Raw genomic sequence first — 18,515 nt, 5'->3', positions numbered from 1 at the left:
CAAAAAAACAGGAAACTTGCGTTAATTATCCTCCCTCACGCGTCGTGCCTTTTACATGTCCCCTACAACACATTAAATACACGCGTTCCGGTTCGTGTGAATGTGCATGTATGCAATGTACGTTCTGTATGTAGGCCTATATCATGTAACATGCATGTACACCGATTATCCAAAACATCCAGACCACCTGCCCATGCCGTTGGTCCTCGATGTGCCGCTAAAACAGCGTCGACCCGCCGAGGGATAGACTCTGTAAGACCCCTGGAGGTGTCTCGTGTAGTGATGGGTCGTTGAAGGTGAACGTCGGGAGCTGGCTCGCATATCTGAAGAGCCGACTCTATTTTTAATAGATTAATACAGCCTATAACAACTAAATGATTATGAAATAATGAATTTTAATTGTATTTAAAATAATCGACTAATTCAAAGAACAACGAAAAAATACTTGTAGGCTTAAAGGCGCACACGATCATCGTCTGTTCCTGTCAATCCTGCATGAGGGAGGGCCGAGCCAACTCACACAGTCAGAGAGTAGTCAAAACTCGGAAGAGAGCCATGACAAATCAATGCATTTTTAAAGATATGTGGTTACGGTCGAGTATGATTTCATTTCATAATTTAATCAAATTGTTTTCACACCTATCATAGTCAAATTAATAGTTAAAACATGTATTTTTTAAAGAGCCGTTAGGGAGCCAAAAGAGCCGGCTCTTTTTAGTGAGCTGAGCCATACGAGCCGGCTCACGAAAAAGAGCCGGAATGCCCATCACTAGTCTCGTGGTATCCGGCTCCAAAACATTAGCAGCAGATCTTTCAAGCCCTGTAAAATCCGAAGTGGAGCCGTCTAGGATCGGACTTGTCGGTCCCGCAGATGCTCAGTGGGACCATGCAGGCCCGTAGCCAGCCTAGCGGAAGGGGACCATGCAGGCCCGTAGCCAGCCAAGCTAAATTCGCAAGTCCACTTTTTTACACTTGCAAAAAATGTGCAAGGGTAAAACTGGATAACGCAAAATATAGATTTGTATCTTCAAAACCTGATTTTATTAAGAGCGCAGAAAATATCTGTGTCTTCGAAACCTGGTTTTCAAAAGCGCAGAACCTACCATTTATCTTCCAAAACTCTTTTCAAAAATCTCGTTTTGACTGTAACTCTTGACAGAAATCCTTGATTTTGTACTGCTGTATGTGGTGATTGTTGTTGTGTTATTAGGTGTAGATACTTAAAGTAGTACGAGACAACACCAGGGTTTTTTTTACATTTATAGAGGGCACACTGTCATTTATTGCATGGGGCATCCTGTGCACTCAAGCATATTTCACAATGTGAATGGCAGACAGTAGGGCACTTGGTCTAATTGTTGCCACTCTGGGCATTTTAGAAACACTTTCAACCATGGGGGCACCAGGCAGTCACCCCCTGAGTCTTCCAATATAGTAATATAGAGGCTTGTCAACATATAGGCTACTTTAAACAATGAAAATACTTTATACAATTGAATAAAAAGTCCTCCTTGATTCTATGTGTTTCAAGATTACCTGAAAAACTGATGATAATATTCAGCTACTGCTTTGGAGCAAGGTATACCCTTCATATTTCCTGGCATAGTTGCCCGTTCAAGAATGTCCCACATGCAAAGACATAGACAGATGCAGACAGACTGAACAGTGTCAAGGCTTGGCTACAGTGGGTTTGCTTCCTTGTGTGTGATTCCAGCAGACTAGTCTAGGCCTACCTACATAGACTGCAGTCTACTACCCTCCTTTCTACTATTATAGTCTACTCTCCTTTCTATTACTTTTTACAAAGGATGGTAGGCTGCTCTTATGTGTTCATTGCCATCCTTAAGAGTTGCTAAAGTGTTATTTCATATATATATATATATTTATGTATTTTTTTTTTAAGAATGACAATTACATTTATCTAGATAAACTATGCTGGGCCTGCTGAACCTATGCTTCTTCCACAGATACTGGTCAGGGAACCATTACTTCTGTCTCTGAAGACCCTTGGGGCTGGTGGGATAAACGCTCTTTGTATAATCTGAGCACCTTCATCCACCACAGGGTTGTCAAAGAACGGATACGCCATAATTGATTGTAACTTGTCTAGACGCTCTGCTTAGTTTCTAAATCCTTATTTTATGTCAATTAACCAATGGCTTTTGAAAACAAAAGTGACATTATTTCTTAACTTGTTTATTTAAATTAATATATTTTTTGGAGATGAAGTAAACATGTAGCTAAACCATTAATGTCTGCACTTCAAAAAGTCAGAATTTACGTTTCCGAACACGGACTAAAGTGGTTTGCGCGCAGGAATTTACTCGACGGAACTGTCTTTTGAGATTCTGTTTCCGCCTGTTTGAAATTATTTGCAACACATTTTAGTTTAGCTTGACTTTTAGCCTGACACGGATCAGGCTAGTTCCGAAGTATAAGTTACCTTGGTTACGTAGCTAGAACTAAAATAAGCCACCTTAATGGAACGGAACTAGCTAGTCTAGCTTTTCCTTAATCGACGTTGATGGAACACCCCCCAGGTTGATACAGATGACTGGAGCTTTACTGTAACGTGTTCATCACTACATCGTAGAACTCATGAACTCTCCCAGCCTATAGGGGGCAGCATTCATTCACTAACATAACAATTGTTGTTTGTTGTTAAAAGCAGGATCATGGAGGAGGGAGGAGGTCCGGAGGAGGAGAGACCAGACTGACCAGTCTTTCTCCTTATCTCTCCTGGAATCTCTCCAGCTGTGTGGTCACCACGACAACCACGACGACACCATGACATGGTTTACTGTTTTTTTAGGTAACACCGTTTTTGTTCCTGGGTAGTAAGAGCTATTTCCTAATTGCTCATGCCTCAAAAGTATGGAAAGCCTTCTAATGCTATTTCAGTTCCATAATTCTTGTTCTATAGTTAAAAAGCATTTGTGCATTTACCTATGATTGTATATGAAAGTGGATCAATGTAATTTTCTATAAGAAAGGAATTCTACACTAAAATCCTTTATATGTATATAGTTTTTGTAACTTTTGTGATGTTAGTTATTATTTGGAAACAAAGTTTGATTTTATTTGATCTATTTTAAGCTACATTGTTCTTTGCAGTCTGACAGCAGATCAAAGTCCTCTAACCACTTGTGTTCTAGAACACAGGGGCAGAGCTTCCTCTGGTAACAAGGAGCTCTGAGCACAAACCACAAAGGCTTCTTAAGACGGGGATGTTCAGAGTAGCTGGTTGAAACCACATTAGTAAGTAAGTAAGACTTTCTTTATATAGCACATTTCATACAAGAATTGTAGCTCAAGGTGCTTAAATTAAGGTATTTACTCCTTCTGTAAGGGTCAAATCAAGACAATTCAGCACAACATATTTTCAGGTGTTTATTTTGTCATCAAAGCACAGAAGCATGATAACAAAATGCATCCTCTACACAAAAAGACATTTTGCAACAAAAAGGATTAAGCGACATTCGAAGTTAGACACTTCCCCTAAAAAAAAACAACAGTAAACCATGTCATGGTCTCGTCGTGGTTGTCGTGGTGACCACACAGATGGAGAGATCATTGGAGAGACATGGAGAAAGACTGGTCAGTCTGGTCTCTCCTCTTCTGGACCTCCTCCCTCCTCCTCCATGATCCTGCTTTTAACAACAAACAACTATCACCACATACAACATCCTGCTATGATTACAGGGAAGAGCTGCAGTACAAAATCAAACAAGATTATTTGTTGTAAATAGTTCTGGTAGATAACATGGTCTCTGTACAAAGTAACAGGTTTCTGTTCAGAGATTCACTCCACCAATCAGTTAGCCACACAGTAATCTGACAGTATGACATCTATCCAGGGGTTAACAATCGAGCAGGTGGGTGTGCAGGTGTGCTGTGAACCACCTTGCATGGATCCGACCCAGTAGGCACATGGGAGGAGGAGGGCAGCCAGAGCTCTGGACAGCAGCACCAGGACCCAGCTCAGACCACAGTCCCCGTCAGGGTCTGGACACACCGGGCAGACAGGGTCTGGGGGCTCTGCTACACAGGAGGGAGGACAGGGCATGTTTCATCTATCTGCCTCTGAACTGGATGTTCACATTTCTCCTTAACGAAGCAGATGACAAGTTGTTGCAGGGAATAGCAGAGAAACACTTTTGTACCAAACAAAAGCCTGAGGGTGTCATTTCCAAAGAGATAGATCATTTTAAGTTATTCTGAGGAATCTCATTTAGTCTTATCTGTCTTTTAACATTCTGGAATAAATGTACAAAGAGATGTTCTCACCAAATGAAAGACGGATGGTTATATCTCCATACAGATAGATAATCTCCTCTTTTATCTTGTCTATGTCGACTACCTTCCTCTCCACAGTCCCACAGTAGTAGAGTCCCAGGTCAGACTCAGTCACGTTCTCCATCAGGAGATCATAGGTGTTGTTAGACTTGTTCCATTGGAACATGTTTTTGTTGTTATATGTAGACATGACCAGAGTAGGCTGGTTCCTATGAGAGCAGTTCCTGTACCACACTACGTACACCCCAGATGATACTCTGCAGTCACAGTGGAGAGTAACGTTGTCTCCTGGTGTGACTCTCTGCTCCACCTGGGCTCCAGAGACCCCTGTCTCTCCGCAGGAAGCAGCACCTGCAGAGGAACAGGAAGTGTTTGGAACAGAGTCTTGAGGAAACATATTTATGAACAACGTTACTCTAATTCATAATTAATAATCATAATTCATATCTATATGACAGGACTTGACGTTCCTTGTTTTCAGATGATCTCTCAATAATGACTAAAACGAGCTACTTTGATCGAGGAAGTGGTCCTGAGTTTACTTACAGAAGAGTGCAGTCAGAGCGACACACAGACACAGCCTGTCCATCTCCAGGTTTGACGCTGACTGACAGAGAAGCAGTCTTTGACGCATGTTTCCGTTACGATGTGCCCATCCACAGCACCATTAAAGGACATACGTGCAGCGATTGGTTAGCTGCAATGGAAACATCTCAGTGGCCTTTTTTTCTTTGAAGGTTTTGAGACATCAGGGTGTGAACAGCTCTCATAGCGTCAACGGAAAGTTTAGTTTGAGGTTATTCTGTCTCAACCACAGGGTCCATGCGACCACTATCAGTGTATCATGACGCCACCACCACCCCAACAACTACAAGACGTAGAACACACTTTGCTGATGTAATCCTTGTATTGTTTAAACCATTTCAAGGTAGGATCGTGGTATGTGGGATCTGTGGACAGAAAATACATTAAATAAAAAATTAAATGTTGTTGATTGCAGGTGATTATGTTGGTATTGTTGTTGTTTACAGGTGAGTGTGTTCTTGATTTATTTTACTGTAGCACCATTGTAAAGCAATTGAGCTCTGGAAAGGCGCTATAAAAATGTAACATATTATTATTATTATTACCCTGCAATATGACAAATTATATTTCAATATTATTCAGTATCAGTCAATATTTCATCGGAACAAATTAACACAATATTTCATCAGGAAAAAGTATTCTGAGAGTTGTTGTCTGAGGCTAGTGAAGGGCAACCTGTGTGTGTCAGTTTAGGGAGGTCTTGTTGTGGGTGCTGTGTGGTTGTTGTCAAGTGGACCCTGTTGTTGAGACAAAATAACCTCAACTACTTATGAATTACAGTAACGTTGTTCATAAATATGTTTCATCAAGACTTTGTTCCAAACACTTCCTGTTCCTCTCCAGGTGCTGCTTCCTGTGGAGAGACAGGGGTCTCTGGAGCCCAGGTGGAGCAGAGAGTCAAGCCAGGAGAAGACGTTACTCTCCACTGTGACTGCAGAGCATCAACTGCGGTGTACGTAGTGTGGTACAGGAACTGCTCTCATAGGAACCAGCCTACTCTGGTCATGTATACATATAATAACAACAAAAACATGTTCCAATGGAACAAGTCTAACAACACCTATGATCTCCTGATGGAGAACGTGACTGAGTCTGACCTGGGACTCTACTACTGTGGGACTGTGGAGAGGAAGGTGGTGGAAACAGACAAGATAAAACTTGAGATGATCTATCTTTATGGAAATATAACCATCCGTCTTTCATTTGGTGAGAATATCTCTTTGTACATTTATTCCAGATTGACTGAATGAGGTTCCTCAGATTGAGAACTGAAGGAATAACGTGTGTACGTGATGTTCTTGTTCTCTGCTTCCACTGTGTTAGTTCCAGAGCCGGGTCCTTCAGAGCCAGCCTGCCATCCTGATCCAGAGAAGGATCTGTACTGGATCCTGCTGCTCACTCTGTGTCCTGGCTGTGCTCTCCTTTCCTCCATCCTCTCCTCCATCCTGGTCTACCACTACTGCTGCAGGACGACCGGTACTCTCATCCTCTCTCACTGCCTGCACTCCTTTACTCTGTCTGGTCTCTCCTCCTCTCTCACTGCCTGCACTCCTTTTCTCTGTCTGGTCTCTCCTCCTCTCTCACTGCCTTCTCTCCTTTACTCTGTCTGGTCTCTCCTCTCTCACTGCCTGCACTCCTTTACTCTGTCTGGTCTCTCCTCCTCTCTCACTGCCTGCACTCCTTTTCTCTGTCTGGTCTCTCCTCCTCTCTCACTGCCTGCATTCCTTTTCTCTGTCTGGTCTCTCCTCCTCTCTCACTGCCTGCACTCCTTTTCTCTGTCTCACATTCTCTCACTTCCTTCTCATTCTGTTGCTAAATAAATAAATACCCTAGAACACATATACTTGAAATTGAAAAGTTCATCATCATTTGTCAGATCATTCTCCTTATTTATACAGTTCACTTTGACTAATGCTGATGAATCTTCTCTGCAGCTTCAAAGGAACCTCAAGGAGATCGCAGGACTGACACCAGGAGGAGAGAGAGCAGACTGCAGGTAGGATATCCCCCTAACCTTCATGGGTATTGTAGTTTAATAAAATGTAGCCATAGTAATGTGTATTCTACAGGTTTGACTAGCATGTTATATTCATGGGTATTGTAGTTTTATCAAATGTAGCCATGGTGATGTGTAGTCCCCTCATTGGGTAATCATGTCATACTCACAGCAGTAAAATACAAGCTCTCCCACTGACAGTCAAAGTAATAAGACATTCTACTGAACTGTCATGAGTGACCTCTGACCCCCAGCAGGAAGGAGACCAGTGTTACGCTGCGCTGGATTTCCCCCAGGGACAGAGGAGACCACAGAAGAAGAGGACTCCGAGCTCTGACTTCAGTACCTACTCAGCCATCAAGACTAGTGGGGTGTGAGGAGAGGACGCTGTATGTGCAGCACCACACATGACCACAAGGGGGAGGGTGAGGAGAGGGAGCTGCACTTGCAGCACCACACATGACCACAAGGGGGAGTGGGAGGGAACATGAAAAGATTTGTTGAAATGTTGGAGTTGAAATGTTTTTCAACAAAACAAGTTAGTTTGATACATGCTTTTTGGATCCAAATGACAAATGAATTTGTACACTTTATTTTTATTGTGTGTATCTTTAAGTGGTTAAAGCAAATAGTGTTGTGATCAGCTACAGCTATTACAATAAATAAAACAATGATTACATTTAAATGTGTATTCAATTATATTTTTGTGGAATTGTCTGAATGAAAGTCCTATTTTTTTAGTTTTTTTAATACCTTAAGCAATGTTTTGGATTATTTTGATAGATTCTGTTTGTTCTTTTTTCTGTACAATGAGAATAACCCATTAATACTGTACGGTAGGCCTGCACTGTTTATTCAAGTGTAGACTACTGTAAGTAAAATAGTACACTTTTAATTTACTTTTGTTATAAGACTTTTAAAACTTTTAAGTAAACTACCAAATAGAAAGAAATATTATACATTTCTAAATAAGTTGTAAGTTTACTTTCATTCTACTATTTTATTATACTTTATTGTCAAGGTTGGACAGCCCTGTGCTGTGTATGTATTTGTTCTCCAGAAGTAAAAACACAGTTTTGCTTCTCAGAAAGTACGATCTTTAATATGTGATTTGGTTCAGATTCAATTAAACAAGAGTAGTCATCAATCAGAAGTAGTCAGGGAAAATCTGTCAATCAGTATTTTAAGAGGTCATAAGCATATGGTATGTCATGTGACTGTTAGTTTTCTAAACATCAGATTTAGGATGAGATATATCTGTCAGTTTGTCAGGGCAGGGCTTGGCGTTGGGGATGGGAACACAGCGCTCTGCCACAGCATGCATCTCCCCCACCTGGACACCTTTGTACGTCCCAGACACTGGGGTGGTATGGACTCTCCCGTTGGTAAACTCCCTGGAGAGTTGAGCTTTGTACGGGATGTCGAACTTGTTCGTCTTCCCTGCCATCTTCACCACACAGGAGTGGTTGGGAGGGACGATGACTTTCACAGTGAGAGAGTGAGAGATGGTCTCAGTGAGAGAGTTGCCGTTGGTGACGGTTTTGGAGTTTGAGTACTCCACTCCTGCAGAGACGGAGACGAACGGTACCGTAACCTCTATGGAGGCAGAGAGAGTCAGGCTGTTGGAGATGCTCGTCTCCCAGGAACTCTGTCTCTCTGTGCTCCCCTCCAGATTCACCTCCTGTTCTATGTCTCTGCAGTTATGGTTCTCCACTTTCATCTGACGGAGCACATTGGGTTGTTGGAAAAGCATGGCCAGATCATCAATGTGGTACTCAATGTTATGAATCCTCACTTTTGATTGGCCTGTTTGCACTGTCAGGACCTTGATGTCTTCAGTGTATCTTTTCCCACTCAGGGACGAGTAAAAATCAAAAGGTTCTTGGGGATAAAGAAAACAAAGAACCAATACCGTATTTATTAAGCCCTTTGACGAAAGCGTTAAAAATCCTCTCAATGGATCGACAGATAGTATCCTACCAATTATTTGGATCGATTTGTTGACAGGCTATCCACCTTGTTATTAGGATAAGTATATTTCAAGCTTGTTTTTCTCATCAGAGCATGTATCCATCAGGGGGGAACTGTCAGGGCCCTCTAGGCCCTCAGAGAGGGCCTAATATATATCCAAAAATATAAATATTTTAAAAGTAATCTGTTCTCATTTTATCAAGTCATAATTTGACAATCTAAAGACAATGTTTCTGAAAATAAACCCTTCAATCCTGCCTATTCAGTTTGTGTTGGAATGTGAAGAGAGAAAAAAATCCCCTCTTGTCACCCTATCAGAATTTTGCAGCCTCCGTTGTTGGGAGGAAAATCCTATGCAGCTCTGTGATTGGTGGTCCAGCTATGAATTTACAGAGGGCCAGTTTTAATTGTTCAATGAAAGACTAATTTCCATTGACGCTAAAATTGACCAATCATATCTTCCCTCTAAATGGATGGGCTTTGTTATCGCTAACTTTATGACAGGTTCCGCCCGCTGTGGGGAACGCAATCACAAGGGCTGCCAACTTTCACGCATTGGCCGTGAGACACACGCATTTCAACCAGTTCACACGCCAAACCTTGTATTTCTCACGCTGAGAAGGCAACGCCAACCAAGTAGTCCTGCCAACGTTGTAAACAGTAATGGAAGGTGGGGGAGAAGTGTGGAAACACACGTGAAATATCGTCTCGTTGGAGTTTTCAAAAAACTCCAAGGTTTTTTGAAAAGTTTGCAGCCCTGTTTGAAGCTGATAAACTAGCTAGCTCTAATGTTAGCTTGTTCGTTCACTTCACAATGGAAGTCGCGAGGAGGACATTAACAATTACATTTTAGGAGGACATATTAAATTAAAAGTTGCATGAACCAGCAATCAACCAATTATTTCCAAAAGGACAGGATAATGGACTTTGTTTTCAAAGATCATCAAAGGTAGGCAGCGGGTTTTCGTCGGAATTCTGCGCCCGCGTATTACGTTGGGGCCTGGTAATGACCAACACAATTTCATGTAGGCCTAATGCTGTGTGCGCGCTGTATCGTGTTTTTTTCTGACGAGTAATTGGGGTCAGAGGGCCAAGGTTTAAGAGTCACGGTTCTCTACTGCTTTGTGCATCTGATGCAACGGATGTAATAACAGAGAAAGCTGTGTTGTTGTTTCTTTATTCCCAATTCATCTGACCTGTTCTCAAAGTTTCCTTAGCAAACTTTGTCAGGTTATCTCAAGTTCACCATACTCTGTGTTTTGTACCTCAAAGAAAGTAGATATGTGCTTTTGTAAAATCAATTCTTTACTGTTTCTCTATCTTTCTATATCACACACACAAACAAGCACACAAACTCAAATGCCCCCCCCCCCCCCCCACACACACACACCATCACCACCAAGTCCCACCAAAGCTGTCCAACAACAATCAAGATATCATGCCTCCTCTCTTGACAATTCTGCTTTGATGACCCAGCCATCAACCAATTCATCCAAAAAGACTAAAGAATGGACTTCGTTTTCAAGAAAAGATAATCAAAGGTAGGCCATGTTATTTAAAAACCTTTCGGCCGCCGTGCCAACTGATTTTCTTCCGGCCTCCATGCCACTGTTTTGTAGCCCTAGCCTAGCCTATATGTTATAGTGTTGTGCAGAATGACTGGTCAATCTATACCAACGCAACGTCATTATGCACAATTACCGTAAAGAGTGCAGCAAGGGCTGGCTCAAATAGTGCGTACTGACCAACACAATTTCATGTAGGCCTAATGCTGTGTGCGCGCTGTATCGTGTTTTTTTCTGACGAGTAATTGGGGTCAGAGGGCCAAGGTTTAAGAGTCACGGTTCTCTACTGCTTTGTGCATCTGATGCAACGGATGTAATAACAGAGAAAGCTGTGTCGTTGTTTCTTTATTCCCTATTCATCTGACCTTTACTCAAAGTTTCCTTAGCAAACTTTGTCAGGCTATCTCAAGTTCACCATACTCTGTGTTTTGTACCTCAAAGAAAGTAGATATGTGCTTTTGTAAAATCAATTCTTTACTGTTTCTCTATCTTTCTATCTCACACACACAAACAAGCACACAAACTCAAATGCCCCCCCCCCCACACACACACACACACACACACACACACCACCACCACCAAGTCCCACCAAAGCTGTCCAACAACAATCAAGATATCATGCCTCCTCTCTTGACAATTCTGCTTTGATGACCCAGCCATCAACCAATTCATCCAAAAAGACATAAGAATGGACTTCGTTTTCAAGTAAAGATCATCAAAGGTAGGCCATGTTATTTAAAAACCTTTCGGCCGCCGTGCCAACTGATTTTCTTCCGGCCGCCGTGCCACTGTTTTGTAGCCCTAGCCTAGCCTAGCCTATATGTTATAGTGTTGTGCAGAATGACTGGTCAATCTGGAGGCTAAATATACCAACGCAACGTCATTATGCACAATTACCGTAAAGAGTGCAGCAAGGGCTGGCTCAAATAGTGCGTACTGACCAACACAGTAGGCCTAATGCTGTGTGCGCGCTGTATCGTGTTTTCTTCTGACGAGTAATTGGGGTCAGAGGGCCAAGGTTTAAGAGTCACGGTTCTCTACTGCTTTGTGCATCTGATGCAACGGATGTAATAACAGAGAAAGCTGTGTCGTTGTTTCTTTATTCCCAATTCATCTGACCTGTTCTCAAAGTTTCCTTAACAAACTTTGTCAGGTTATCTCAAGTTCACCATACTCTGTGTTCTGTACCTCAAAGAAAGTAGATATGTGCTTTTGTAAAATCAATTCTTTACTGTTTCTCTATCTTTCTATCTCACACACACAAACAAGCACACAAACTCAAATCCCCCCCCCCCCCCCCACACACACACACACACACACACACACACACACACCACCACCACCACCAAGTCCCACCAAAGCTGTCCAACAACAATCAAGATATCATGCCTCCTCTCTTGACAATTCTGCTTTGATGACCCAGCCATCAACCAATTCATCCAAAAAGACTAAAGAATGGTCTTCGTTTTCAAGAAAAGATAATCAAAGGTAGGCCATGTTATTTAAAAACCTTTCGGCCGCCGTGCCAACTGATTTTCTTCCGGCCGCCGTGCCACTGTTTTGTAGCCCTAGCCTAGCCTATATGTTATAGTGTTGTGCAGAATGACTGGTCGATCTGGAGGCTAAATATACCAACGCAACGTCATTATGCACAATTACCGTAAAGAGTGCAGCAAGGGCGGGCTCAAATAGTGCGTACTGACCAACACAATTTCATGTAGGCCTAATGCTGTGTGCGCGCTGTATCGTGTTTTTTTCTGACGAGTAATTGGGGTCAGAGGGCCAAGGTTTAAGAGTCACGGTTCTCTACTGCTTTGTGCATCTGATGCAACGGATGTAATAACAGAGAAAGCTGTGTCGTTGTTTCTTTATTCCCAATTCATCTGACCTGTTCTCAAAGTTTCCTTAACAAACTTTGTCAGGTTATCTCAAGTTCACCATACTCTGTGTTCTGTACCTCAAAGAAAGTAGATATGTGCTTTTGTAAAATCAATTCTTTACTGTTTCTCTATCTTTCTATCTCACACACACAAACAAGCACACAAACTCAAATGCCCCCCCCCCCCACACACACACACACACACACACACACACCACCACCACCAAGTCCCACCAAAGCTGTCCAACAACAATCAAGATATCATGCCTCCTCTCTTGACAATTCTGCTTTGATGACCCAGCCATCAACCAATTCATCCAAAAAGACATAAGAATGGACTTCGTTTTCAAGTAAAGATCATCAAAGGTAGGCCATGTTATTTAAAAACCTTTCGGCCGCCGTGCCAACTGATTTTCTTCCGGCCGCCGTGCCACTGTTTTGTAGCCCTAGCCTAGCCTATATGTTATAGTGTTGTGCAGAATGACTGGTCAATATATACCAACGCAACGTCATTATGCACAATTACCGTAAAGAGTGCAGCAAGGGCTGGCTCAAATAGTGCGTACTGACCAACACAATTTCATGTAGGCCTAATGCTGTGTGCGCCTGTATCGTGTTTTTTTCTGACGAGTAATTGGGGTCAGAGGGCCAAGGTTTAAGAGTCACGGTTCTCTACTGCTTTGTGCATCTGATGCAACGGATGTAATAACAGAGAAAGCTGTGTCGTTGTTTCTTTATTCCCTATTCATCTGACCTGTTCTCAAAGTTTCCTTAGCAAACTTTGTCAGGTTATCTCAAGTTCACCATACTCTGTGTTTTGTACCTCAAAGAAAGTAGATATGTGCTTTTGTAAAATCAATTCTTTACTGTTTCTCTATCTTTCTATATCACACACACAAACAAGCACACAAACTCAAATGCCCCCCCCCACACACACACACACACACACACCACCACCACCAAGTCCCACCAAAGCTGTCCAACAACAATCAAGATATCATGCCTCCTCTCTTGACAATTCTGCTTTGATGACCCAGCCATCAACCAATTCATCCAAAAAGACATAAGAATGGACTTCGTTTTCAAGTAAAGATCATCAAAGGTAGGCCACGTTATTTAAAAACCTTTCGGCCGCCGTGCCAATTGATTTTCTTCCGGCCGCCGTGCCACCGTTTTGTAGCCCTAGCCTAGCCTATATGTTAGTGTTGTGCAGAATGACTGGTCAATCTGGAGGCTAAATGTACCAACGCAACGTCATTATGCACAATTACCGTAAAGAGTGCAGCAAGGGCTGGATCAAATAGTGCGTACTGACCAACACAGTAGGCCTAATGCTGTGTGCGCGCTGTATCGTGTTTTCTTCTGACGAGTAATTGGGGTCAGAGGGCCAAGGTTTAAGAGTCATGGTTCTCTACTGGTATCCATGTGTCTGTGTCTCTGTCCAGGCTGGAGTTAAGGCTGGAGGCAGGGCTGGAGGCAGGGAATTTCTGGAGGCAGGGCTGAAGGCAGGGCAGGAGGTGGAGGTGAGCAGTCCGTCTGGACATCCTCTCATGTCCCTGTCCCTCTATGGACATCCTCTCATGTCCCTGTCCCTCTGGACGTCCTCATGTCCCTGTCCCTCTATGGACATCCTCTCATGTCCCTGTCCCTCTATGGACATCGTCTCATGTCCCTGTCCGTCTGGACATCCTCTCATGTCACTGTCCCTCTATGGACATCCTCTCATGTCCCTGTCCCTCTATGGACATCCTCTCATGTCCCTGTCCCTCTGGACGTCCTCATGTCCCTGTCCCTCTATGGACATCGTCTCATGTCCCTGTCCGTCTGGACATCCTCTCATGTCCCTGTCCCTCTATGGACATCGTCTCATGTCCCTGTCCGTCTGGACATCCTCTCATGTCCCTGTCCCTCTTTGCACATCCTCTCATGTCCCTGTCCCTCTGGACATCCTCTCATGTCCCTGTCCCTCTATGGACATCCTCTCATGTCCCTGTCCCTCTGGACATCCTCTCATGTCCCTGTCCCTATGGACATCCTCTCTCCTGTCCCTCCTCTCTAGGTCCTGCAGATGGAGAGTGAGGTGGCACGGGAGCAGATGCAGGAGAGCGTGGCGGCGCTGAGGGAGAGGAACTTCCAGAGGACCTGAAGAAGGAGCTCAGCCACACCACGTACGACCCAGCAGCAACACTCACCATAGGCGTAAATTTAGGGTGGGACGGTAGGGACACGTCCCCACCGATGTTAGGAAACATGTAATTGTCCCCGCCAATAATTGCGAGGCTTAACATATTTTTGTTCATTCTTTTAACATGTTCTTCTTCACAATTGGTTAAATCTCTCAAGGTCAGCGTTACTCCTGATTGGCAGGAAAACGCTGATCACAATGTGTACCAGCCTGTCAGCCAACAGTGGTCAGGTGAGCGTCAAAGCGGGACTGTGAGAAGAGATTTAATGATTGGCTTTTTGGCAGCTTCTCCTGTAAGGTATACGTTAACATTGAGTGAATAACAAACGATAACATCGAATTATATTACACTCCTGTATATTATTGTTGAAAATGTATAGTATTTCTAAAGTTAACGAGCCTTTGCTAACTGTGGAACACAACTATACGGAATTGTCTGCTTGCTAGCTATCGGACATTCATTTGTCTTGAATGGAGACTATGCCGTAGTTGCAGTCGAAGCTATGCTAGCTAGTAGCCTACCTGCAAACTTGTAAAATGATTTGTTAAGGATTTGGTAAAACTGTGTCCCCACCAATGTTCAAACCAAACCTACGCCTTTGACACTCATTACCACATCTAATCAACTCATAATGTTACTACTATTAGGGTTGCCAACTTTCTCAACCCCAAATGGGGGACACTTTCTTCCAGGTGCGCGCGCCAACAGCTGACCAACAATAATGGAAATTGCAAGGTTTCATTAGCCATACCATAAACCTACTAATTTCAGTGTAATTTGGGCAAACCACTACTGTACTCGCTTGGATGTATTGTTCATAGTAATAGTCAAGACAATTATTACAAGTTACACACGAAAACGCTCACCTCACCAGTGGCCAGTTCACACACACTGTCACCAACAAGCAACAACCTTGTCCCATATACGTTTGGCGCGAGTTTTGGCGCGTTTACAGTAGCCTATTATTGTCCGGCGAGGCTGTGATTGGAATACGGGACTGGAGCTGTCCCTGACGGGACAAATCAAAATCACCCATGATTCGGGATGTCCCGGACAATTCGGGACGGTTGACCCAGCAGCAACACCAGATCCAATCAACTCTTAATGATTCTATTGAGTCTATTTAATCTTCTCTGCAGCTTCAAAGGAACCTCAAGGAGATTGCAGGACTGACACCAGGAGGAGAGAGAGCAGAGTGCAGGTAGGATATCCCCCTAAGCTTCATGGGTATTGTAGTTTAATATAATGTAGCCATAGTAATGTGTATTCTACAGGTTTGACTAGCATGTTATATTCATGGGTATTGTAGATTAATTAAATGTAGCCATGGTGATGTGTAGTCCCCTCATTAGGTAATCATGTCATACTCAAGGCAGTAAAATACAAGCTCTCCCACTGACAGTCAAAGTAATAAGACATTCTACTGAACTGTCATGAGTGACCTCTGACCCCAGCAGGAAGGAGACCAGTGTTACGCTGCGCTGGATTTCCCCCAGGGACAGAGGAGACCACAGAAGAAGAGGAGGACTCAGAGCTCTGACTTCAGTACCTACTCAGCCATCAAGACTAGTGGGGTGTGAGGAGAGGATGCTGTACGTGCAGCACCACACATGACCACAAGGGAGAGTGGGAGGGAACATATAAAGATTTGTTGAAATGTTTGATTTGAAATGTTTTCAACAAAACTGGTTAGCTTATTTTGATATACAACACTTTTTGGATCCACAACACGTAGTTAATAAGAATTTGTACAATTACTTTTTATAGTGTGTATTTTTAAGTGGTTAAAGAAAAGTGTTATGATCAGCTACACCTGTTACAATAAATGAAATTATTATTATTTAAATGTGTTTAAAGAAATACTGGCCCCAATATGGAGTTCAATTATATTTTTGTGGAACTGTCTGAATGACTGTTTATAGTCAAAGATCCTATTTTGACAAGTCCTATTAAAAAACTTTGCTTTACCTTAGGCAATGTTATGGATAACTTTTATGAATAATATTTTATACATAACTCTGTGAGGAGCTTCACAACCTAGCTCAACGCATTGGATGAGGATGTAGTTTTTCATACTCATATATGGTTTTTGTTTGTTATATAAAAACAGAAAAGAAAAGCTGTTTTAATACGACAGAAAGGCTGTTATTTGATTGCTGGACAGGTTGGACTGGGTGTGTATTTGTTCTCCAGAGGTAAAAACACCCAGTTCTGCTTCTCAGAAATTATGATCTTTAATACGTGATTTGGTTCTAATATGTGCTAGGGACTGAGATTCCACCTCAGAAACACTAGCCTGGTTAAAAATATATGATTGGAATACAGTATCCTACCAGTTAATAAGTGTGCCGTTAAAGCAGCTTTGACCCACCGAGGGATAGACTCTGTAAGAGGAGGTGTCTCGTGGTATCCGGCTCCAAAACATTAGCAGCAGATCCTTCAAGCCCTGTAAAATCCGAAGTGGAGCCGTCTAGGATCGGACTTGACGGTCCCGCAGATGCTCAGTGGGACCATGCAGGCCCCTAGCCAGCCTAGCGGAAGGGGACCATGCAGGCCCCTAGCCAGCCTAGCGGAAGGGAACCATGCAGGCCCCTAGCCAGCCTAGCGGAAGGGAACCATGCAGGCCCCTAGCCAGCCTAGCGGAAGGGAACCATGCAGGCCCCTAGCCAGCCTAGCGGAAGGGGACCATGCAGGCCCCTAGCCAGCCTAGCGGAAGGGGACCATGCAGGCCCCTAGCCAGCCTAGCGGAAGGGGACCATGCAGGCCCCTAGCCAGCCTAGCGGAAGGGGACCATGCAGGCCCGTAGCCAGCCTAGCGGAAGGGAACCATGCAGGCCCCTAGCCAGCCTAGCGGAAGGGGACCATGCAGGCCCCTAGCCAGCCTAGCGGAAGGGGACAATGCAGGCCCCTAGCCAGCCTAGCGGAAGGGGACCATGCAGGCCCGTAGCCAGCCTAGCGGAAGGGGACCATGCAGGCCCGTAGCCAGCCTAGCGGAAGGGGACCATGCAGGCCCCTAGCCAGCCTAGCGGAAGGGGACCATGCAGGCCCCTAGCCAGCCTAGCGGAAGGGAACCATGCAGGCCCCTAGCCAGCCTAGCAAAATTCGCAAGTCCACTTTTTTACACTTGCAAAAAATGTGCAACTGGATAACGCAAAATATAGATTTGTATCTTCAAAACCTGGTTTTATTAAGAGCGTAAAACCTACCATTTATCTTCCAAAACTCTTTGCAAAAGTCTTGTTTTGACTGTAAATCTTGACAGAAATCCTTCATTTTGTACTGCAACTCTTCCCTGTCATCATAGCAGGATGTTGTATGTGGTGATTGTTGTTGTGTTATTAGGTGTAGATACTATCAGTAAAGTAGGAAGAGACAACACCAGGTTGATACAGATGACTGGAGCTTTACTGTAACGTGTTCATCACTACATCGTAGAACTCATGAACTCTCCCAGCCTATAGGGGGCAGCATTCAGTCACTAACATAACAATTGTTGTTTGTTGTTAAAAGCAGGATCATGGAGGAGGAGGAGGGAGGAGGTCCGGAGGAGGAGAGACCAGACTGACCAGTCTTTCTCCTTATCTCTCCTGGGATCTCTCCAGCTGTGTGGTCACCACGACAACCACGACGACACCACAACATGGTTTACTGTTTTTTTAGGTAACACCGTTTTTGTTCCTGGGTAGTAAGAGCTATTTCCTAATTGCTCATGCCTCAAAAGTATGGAAAGCCTTCTAATGCTATTTCAGTTCCAGAATTCTTGTTCTATAGTTAAAAAGCATTTGTGCATTTACCTATGATTGTATATGAAAGTGGATCAATGTAATTTTCTATAAGAAAGGAATTCTACACTAAAATCCTTTATATGTATATAGTTTTTGTAACTTTTGTGATGTTAGTTATTATTTGGAAACAAAGTTTGATTTTATTTGATCTATTTTAAACTACATTGTTCTTTGCAGTCTGACAGCAGATCAAAGTCCTCTAACCACTTGTGTTCTAGAACACAGGGGCAGAGCTTCCTCTGGTAACAAGGAG

At 43.3% G+C, this 18,515-nt stretch overlaps 1 pseudogene; it reads right to left on the bottom strand.

The window, feature by feature from the left end:
• The window catches only part of LOC134034374 (aerolysin-like protein), a 118,778-nt pseudogene that overhangs the window by 84,458 nt on the left and 15,805 nt on the right, over positions 1-18,515 (bottom strand).

This window comes from Osmerus eperlanus, chromosome 14 (genome assembly GCF_963692335.1).
Source record: "Osmerus eperlanus chromosome 14, fOsmEpe2.1, whole genome shotgun sequence".
NCBI classification, from domain to species: Eukaryota; Metazoa; Chordata; class Actinopteri; order Osmeriformes; family Osmeridae; genus Osmerus; species Osmerus eperlanus.
The sequence above is the reverse complement of the archived record's forward strand: the minus strand, read 5'-3'. Positions and strand labels throughout refer to the sequence as shown.